This window comes from Amia ocellicauda, chromosome 12 (genome assembly GCF_036373705.1).
Source record: "Amia ocellicauda isolate fAmiCal2 chromosome 12, fAmiCal2.hap1, whole genome shotgun sequence".
In the NCBI taxonomy this organism is placed as follows: Eukaryota; Metazoa; Chordata; class Actinopteri; order Amiiformes; family Amiidae; genus Amia; species Amia ocellicauda.
The window spans coordinates 39,334,405-39,342,871 of NC_089861.1; the positions used below are offsets into that span (position 1 = coordinate 39,334,405).

The window sequence follows — 8,467 nt, forward strand, 5'->3', positions numbered from 1 at the left end:
GGATCCCGCCTTCAACCGGGTATCCGATTTCGCTATGGACCAGACACAGGATGATGCCCTGGGACATATATATGACCAGGTCAGAGTTGTTGATGGTTGCATAGTGAATACACAGAGGGCACTTTGTGTTTCTCTCCAAACCAGCAGCCAAACCGATCATGCTGGATGATGTTGCAGACAGAATAACGTTCACCACGGTGCCTCCAGACTTTTTCACGAATACCAATCGAGCTGCACGGTGCTGGGCTGTGAGCACAGGTCCCACTAGAGGATGACGGGCCCTCGTGCCACCCTCATAGAGTCTGTTTCTGACAGTTTAGTCAGAAACATGCACACCAGTAGACCGCTGGAGGTCATTTTGGAGGGCTCAGGCAATGCTCCTCCTGTTCCTCCTCGCACAAAAAAGCAGATACTGGTCCTTCTGGTTCTTCTGATAGCACGGATGAATGTGCCATACTGGAGGAGCTGGACTACCTGTGCAACCTGAATGGGCTGCAGGGAGCACCTCATAATTCCAGTAGTGACAAGGACACTAGCAAAAGGCAAAACTAGAGAAGAATCAGTCAGGAAGGATAAGGAGAGAGCAATCGTCTGTGGCCACCACCTGCAAAACCATTCCCTTTTTGGGGTTGTCTTGCTGTTGCCTATCTCCGGTGCACCTGCTGTCACTTTCATTTGCACCAAAACAAGAGACAGTGATTCACAACCGCTTAGGCTTCCTAACTGTACAGATTAAAATGCCTGAACTGTAAATGACCTGGTATTATGCTGTGATGATTACTTGTTCCCTTATTTTTTTGAGAGGTGTATTATAGAAGATAGCCTTGAGAATGCGGCCACAGAATTGCGGGAATCCGTGACTTTCAACACTTATGCAACCGAGTCGAGGTGACCAACAGCTCAATGTCTGGTTGGCACCATGGCTTAGATGTGCCATTCATGAAACTTGCGTTGATTCTTGAAGCCACTGGCATTGCTTCCCTCTCCAAGTCTGTGTAATAAGGAATTGGCAGGAGCCCACGAGTTGAAACTATCAGAGGACAGAATGCAAATGAAGTGTTCTGAGAAAAGCAAAGCGGCGAAAGGACATTTTCCCGTGTGCATGTAGATGGCCGACTTTGACACGGCTTGATGAAGTCTTGTGGATCCTACCACTGCTTAAGTGCACTACTACGCTTGCCTTCAGGGAGTTTCATGTCAAACATTCAAAAAACAGGACTCCAACTAGACGGATGAGCACCTACGATCGGTCTTGGCCGATGTGGGGATCGAACCCAAGACCTTGGCGTTATTAGCACCACGCTCTAACCAACTGAGCTAACCGGCCATCAAAAGGAGTCTCTCTGCCAGGCATTTCCTCATGTTTATGTAATTTGGCTGCAAAATGCATTACCCACAAGTTTGAAAAGAACACTTTTGCAATTCCTAGCATTGGTGATGCTATAAATCAATCTGTCAGGAGTGGGATTTGAACCCACGCCTCCATCAGGAGACCAGAAAACCCTTCTACACTCTTCAAGGGAACAACACCTTAAGTCTGGCAAATTAGACCACTCGGCCATTCTGAGTGGATGTATACGTCCACCGCGAGATTATATACTGATCAAGAAAACTGCGGGAACACTTAAATCACTCATCGGATCTCCGTGATCAAAATCTAGGAAACCTCAAGATCTTCACCGTACATTGCATAATTCGTAACTCTCCCACCTCCATGCTTTTGAGACTGTACTGGGAGACACAGCAAACTTTCTTCAGACGGCACGTATGGATGTGCCATACTGGAGGAGCTGGACTACCTGTGCAACCTGAATGGGCTGCAGGGAGCACCTCATAATTCCAGTAGTGACAAGGACACTAGCAAAAGGCAAAACTAGAGAAGAATCAGTCAGGAAGGATAAGGAGAGAGCAATCGTCTGTGGCCACCACCTGCAAAACCATTCCCTTTTTGGGGTTGTCTTGCTGTTGCCAATCTCCGGTGCACCTGCTGTCACTTTCATTTGCACCAAAACAAGAGACAGTGATTCACAACCGCTTAGGCTTCATAACTGTACAGATTAATATGCCTGAACTGTAACTGACTTGGTATTATGCTGTGATGATTACTTGTTCCCTTATTTTTTTGAGAGGTGTATTATAGAAGATAGCCTTGAGAATGAGGCCACAGAATTGCGGGAATCCGTGACTTTCAACACTTATGCAACCGAGTCGAGGTGACCAACAGCTTAGTGTCAGAAAATAAAAGAACACTTTTGCAATTCCTAGCATTGGTCATGCTATAAATCAGTCTGTCAGAAGTGGTATTTGAACCCACGCCTCCATCAGGAGACCAGAAAACTCTTCTACACTCTTCGAGAAAACAACTGCATTTCCGTCCTTGCACTCTCTCATTAATCCAATCTTGCCCAGTCAGCGAGAGAAGCCATGTACATGCTTTGCCTTCCTCTCCCTCTCCCTTCACTGCCAGTTCAGCGATGACATCTCAGAACTCTCTCACAGCTGACTTCTATGACATCACAGAGTGCATCAATTCCGTGGCTTCTCATCTGTCGCCACACTGTCAGGGTTGACTTTCTCACTCACTATGCCAAGCTTTCTCGGAAACACTGGAATACGTGGATGAGTTTGTACCACTTTTGGAGGTTTTGCCCACCTGGGGCGAGGCTGTGATCCAGCTGAAAAGCAATTCGGGCATGTGGGCAGCGAAAGATGTATCTGTGATGAAGAGAAACCCAGGTCGATGATGTTTCCAATCAGCCCCATCGGTCCAGCCACAGACACACACACAGACAGCCACAAGCACAGACTGCCACAGACACACAGACAGCCACAGATAGACAGACAAACACACAGACAGTGTGCCTGACAAAAACTTTCCCTCACAGTCAAGTCAACATGAGTCGTATTATCTAAAAGAAGAACCCATCATTTCCTTTCATCTCTATATCAGAGAGAGCGATTAAAAAAACACATCTGTAAATGCTACTTGTACAAGCACGCTGAGATGCCCCATCATCAGTAGGCATGCTCTGTGGCGCAATGGATAGCGCGTTGGACTTTTAGTGAAAAGGGCAGTGGTCATTCAATGGTTGTGGGATCGAGTACCACCGGAGTCAGTGCTCACTTCATGACCCGGAGGCTTTTCTTGCCATCTTCAAGCGCACTGCCCGGTGTTGCGACTGGCCGGAGTCGGAGTGGGCGGTACGCCTGGCTCCCCTGCCACCCGAGTGCTTCGTCCCGAGGATGCCCTAGACTACAAAAGTCTGAGGGACAGTGTCCTGGACCGGGTCGGTCTGACGTCGGACGGCCAGCGCCGAAAGCTCAGAAGCCTCCGGTTCGAACCTGGCTCCCGGTGCCTGCCACCGCTGGCTCAAGCCACGGAAGTTGCCGACCTGGTGGCCTTGGAGCAGTTCATCTGCCATCTCCCACGTCCAACCTGAAGGCTGGCACCAGGCTGGCAGAGAACCATCATTGCCCGGGACGATGCCACCTTCTGATGCCCGACGGCGGGCACCCTCCCTTCCATTCCCAAGACCCCCTCTGACCCGACTGTCCTGGATACCAGCATGTTGCCAAACACCACACCTAAACATGTTTCTCCCCGACCCACTTCCCCTTCTCGCCTTGCCTGTCCCAAAAACAAATCTGCCTCCTTAGCTCCTTCTTTTTCTCTCTCCCCCGGCAGTGTGTGGTCCCCTGGAAAAACCACGGTGACGTTGCGGGCAGCCTGGACATCGCCCGGCCGGGTGCTCGCTAGTGAAAACTATCTATCTAATATTAAGGATCATAGGCTCTCATCTGATTTGGCTGGGGCAGGTCACCTGTGTCGTGACAAGACCTTAAGCCGGATAATGGACCGATTCTTCTGGCCAGGCATCAAAAAGGAGGTAGAAAGATGGTGTGCTGCCTGTCCGGAGTGCCAGAAGACCAATGCCAGTGCAGTACCGTGGGCTCCGCTGGTACCGCTGCCTCTCATGGAGATACCATTTGAGCGCATTGGGATGGATTTGATCGGTCCGTTGGAGAAAAGCTCCGCGGGGTATCAATTTGTGCTGGTCATAGTAGACTATGCCACTCGGTACCTGGAGGCAATTCGTCTACGGACAATGTCAGCGACTAGGATCGCCGAGGAGCTGTTTAAGGTCTTCACTCGGGTGGGGATCCCAAAGGAAATCCTGACAGATCAGGGCTCTCCATTCATGTCACGCGTGATGCGAGACCTCTGTAGGCTGCTGGGGATAAAGTCCATCAGGACCTCAATCTATCATCCCCAGACAGACGCCCTAGTGGAGCTCTTTAATAAAACCCTAAAGAACATGATCTGTAAGTTTATGAGCACAGACGCTTGGGACTGGGACAAGTTATTGCCACCCCTGCTGTTCGCTGTACGCGAGGTGCCCCAGACGTCCACTGGCTTCTCTCCCTTCGAGCTGCTGTACGGGAGGCGGCTGAGGGGCATCCTCGACTTAATAAAGGAGGACTGGGAGGCGACCGCCCCCTCCCAGACCTCTATGGTACAGCACATCCTGGACCTGAGAGATCGGCTATCGGCACTGGGGAAACTTGCACAGTTGCATCTCTTACAGGCCCAGGAGCGACAACAGCGCATGTACAACAGGAGAGCCCGGTTACGATCGTTCACCCAAGGACAAGGTACTGGTATTATTCCCAAATTCAACATCTAAACTGCTGGCTAAGTGGCAGGGACCCTTTTTGGTCACACGCCGCTTAGGGGATGTTGATTATGAGGTGTGTCGCCCAGATCGTCGGAGGTAAAAGCAGATCTATCATCTGAACATGCTGAAGAAGTGGCGAGAGCAGGAAGCATTGGGTGCTTTTAGTTCCCCCCACAATAAAGAGTCTGAAGCCGCTGTTTCTGAGGTTCGCACTGAACTCAATTTAACAAACGCCCATTTAACAAACGCCCAGAAACAGCACGTTTGCTCTTTATTGTGCCGCTTCCAGCATGTCTTTTCTCACCGACCCGTGCTCACACCTCTCATTGAACACCACATCCACACAGCACTGGACCACTGCGTGCGTGTCAAACCCTATCGCACCCCCTATTACAAAAAGTAGGCTGTCAATGAAGAGGTGCAGAAGATGTTGGAGCTGGGAGTCATTGAAAAGTCACAATCGGAATGGTGTAGCCCTATAGTCTTGGTGCCAAAGCCTGACAGCAGCACTAGATTCTGCGTTGATTATAGGGAGCTCAATGCAGTGTCTAGGTTTGATGCCTATCCGATGCCCCGTGTGGATGAGTTGCTGGATCGGCTGGGCGCTGCTCACGGAAAACCCGGGCAAGTGAACAGTTGGGAGGAGGGAGACCAAGTATCTGGGGTACCTCTTAGGAGGGGGGCAGGTACGGCCAGTCGTTGACAAGGTGACCGCTATTGCCTCCTGTCCGCCTCCTAAGTCCAAAAAGGAAGTTCGGCAGTTTTTGGGGTTTTCCGGGTATTATCGCCAGTTTCTGCCGGACTTTGCCACCCTGGCTTACCCCCTGACCGAACTGATGCGAAAAGGTGCTCCAGATACGGTCCAGTGGACGGAGCAGTGCCAGGTGGCTTTCCAGGCGATTAAGGACCGCCTCTGCCAACACCCTTTTTTTAAATGCCTTGACTTCTCTCTCCCTTTCATTCTACAGACCGACGCCTGAGAAGTTGGAGTGGGCACGGTCCTGTCCCAGAGTGTTGGGGGTCAGGAACACCCCGTCCTCTATCTAAGCAAACAATTATCGCCCAGGAGCGTAAATATAGCACCATTGAAAAGGAGTGTCTCGCTATAAAGTGGGCTGTGCCCTGTTTATTTAATCCCTCTCCCTCCCCGACGGAAGCAGCTAACCGACAAGAAGGTGGACTGAGTCTATTACCCCTGTCTGCCCGGAGCACCCCGATTGTGGACACTTTTTGCTTTTGCTTTTGATTTTGTTTTTGTTTTGTATCTCCGCCCTTTTTTGACATACCTGAACAAAATAAAGCCCGGACACAACCGAAACCGGAGACTCTCCCTCTCTCTCTCCCCGTTATTTGTGTCCGGCTTTCACAGTAGGCTATTCAAGAAGGGGGGCTCAAAGATGGCCAGATATAAATTTATCTATTTTATTTTATTTTATTTATTGTGCTTTGTTGGCACAGTGTTTAATGTTCAATCTTAAATACATATTTTTTAATTGTAGTTTTGTAATTGATTTTGTCTTTGAAAAGCAAGACAAAATAATAAAAAGCACATTTTAGATTATTTAATTTATGCAATGGTGAAAAAATTGTCAAATTAACTGAAATGTAAAAAACAACAAACAAAAAAAACTATCAAAACAATCTGATGCATTTAAAAGAACAATAACGGTCAATGCATTTGACAAATAAAAAAAACATCAAAACATTCAAAAACAGTGAAACCAGTGCTATTTAGAAATAATTAATACAATCATTTCCATAATTTCTTTACGTACTGTTGGAAATATACCATCTGGCCCAGGTGATTTGTTTGTTTTTAATTCTGCTAGTCCCTTTACTACCTCCTCCTCATTTATCCTGATCTCTCTTAGGGTTTGACTGGACTGGTTGTTAACCTGTGGCATGTTATCTGTTTTTTCTTTAGTAAAAACCTCAATATCGTCAGCTCAGCATACCTTAGTATAACTTAATATAAGCAACAGAGACGCTGCTGTGAAGGAGCGCAATAGTCTCTATAGCCACTCTGTCACAGCCACCTCAATAAATACATCAATTCATTAATCACTGTATTGACTTCAACCATTTAAACACATGTAATGTTTTGCTTTATGCTAGGGGTGGCTAACCCTGGTCCTGGATTTGAGCCCCCACCTCCCCAGGGATCTGTATTGGCAAACTGCTGAGCTGATGATATTGACTGCAAAGGGGAATCTCTCTGGAATGGTCCATTATACAGGGGAGCTAAAGACCTCCAGGAAAGCACTAACCTGTGGCCCTGGGGCCCTGGGGTTTGTCTGCCTAACGCTCGTCCTCTGTTCTTTGGGTCTGTACTGGTTCTGGTCCTATCTGACCAACCTGTTCTGAATAGGGCAGTGGTTCTCGACCTGCGGCCCGTCACACATGGAAGTGCGGCCCACGATATGACACCCACATTTAACACTACAAGCGCAGAGCCGGTCAATTTGACCGTTTTGGTTATTCAAATTTGAATTATACTGTGTTCCAAAATACACTGCGCATATACCCATTCGTGACTATTCCTAACTATATGTATTAAACATGCCTACAGCGTTTTAGCTGCATAAACATGAAAATAAATAAGTTATAAACACATTTACCTAGAATAGCCAAAATCGGGTTATTTTGACTGGTCATTTAAATACATAATAACTCAAATATAACACATAATCCTGCCTTCCCTTTACAATAGAGTCAGTCTGGCACTCAAGTGGCGATCTCTACCTGTCTACAATCTTTCATGTGCTTGAAAAACACATGCATTTGTACAGCATTACAGGTGTTTTCTTACAACTGTAGTAAGATTGAGTGGATACAGTGATTACCCGCAAATCAACATGGATTTGAAACGGAGATTGAAGAGAGCTCGTTTTGGAAATTGGACAAGTAAAATCATGTTCTGTGAAATTGCAGTGTCTCACCACACAATAAGATGAGTTACAACAACCTCAACTTGAACAGAATTGTAAAACTTTAAATAACGTGCTCAGGTAACCACAAAACATATGTTCTATGAACGTTTTGTGTAATGCGCATGTGCCAAAACCATCACGTCATGATGACATACTACTTTACCGGAGTTGAAAAATGTTTTGTATTAATTAGCATGGGATAAAGTTGCTGATCATGCAAGAAAAGATGAAGTAGCCCGCGTTTGAATGATTATAGATGGACTTTGTGGATTGCAAATAATGAAATTAATAGTCATTCTTCCTCAACTTTCATTACTTACAGTGGGGGAAAAAAGTATTTGATCCCCTGCTGATTTTGTACGTTTGCCCACTGACAAATAAATGATCAGTCTATAGTTTTAATGGTAGGTGTATTTTAGCAGTGAGAGACAGAATAACAACAAAAAAATCCAGAAAAATGCATTTCAAAAGTTATAAATTGATTTGCATGTTAATGAGGGAAATAAGTATTTGACCCCTTCGACTTAGTACTTGGTGGCAAAACCCTTGTTGGCAATCACAGAGGTCAGACGTTTCTTGTAGTTGGCCACCAGGTTTGCACACATCTCAGGAGGGATTTTGTCCACTCCTCTTTGCAGATCCTCTCCAAGTCATTAAGGTTTCGAGGCTGACGTTTGGCAACTCGAACCTTCAGCTCCCTCCACAGATTTTCTATGGGATTAAGGTCTGGAGACTGGCTAGGCCACTCCTTGACCTTAATGTGCTTCTTTTTGAGCCACTCCTGTGTGTTTTGGGTCATTGTCATGCTGGAATACCCATCCACGACCCATTTTCAATGCCCTGGCTGAGGGAAGGAGGTTC

At 47.0% G+C, this 8,467-nt stretch overlaps 1 non-coding gene across 1 annotated transcript; it reads right to left on the minus strand.

Annotated features, from left to right (window-relative positions):
• Positions 1-1,253: 1,253 nt before the first annotated feature.
• Positions 1,254-1,327, minus strand: trnai-aau (transfer RNA isoleucine (anticodon AAU)). Its single transcript has one exon. It is a non-coding gene; the product is annotated as a tRNA-Ile (tRNA).
• Between the last annotated feature and the right edge of the window lie 7,140 nt (positions 1,328-8,467).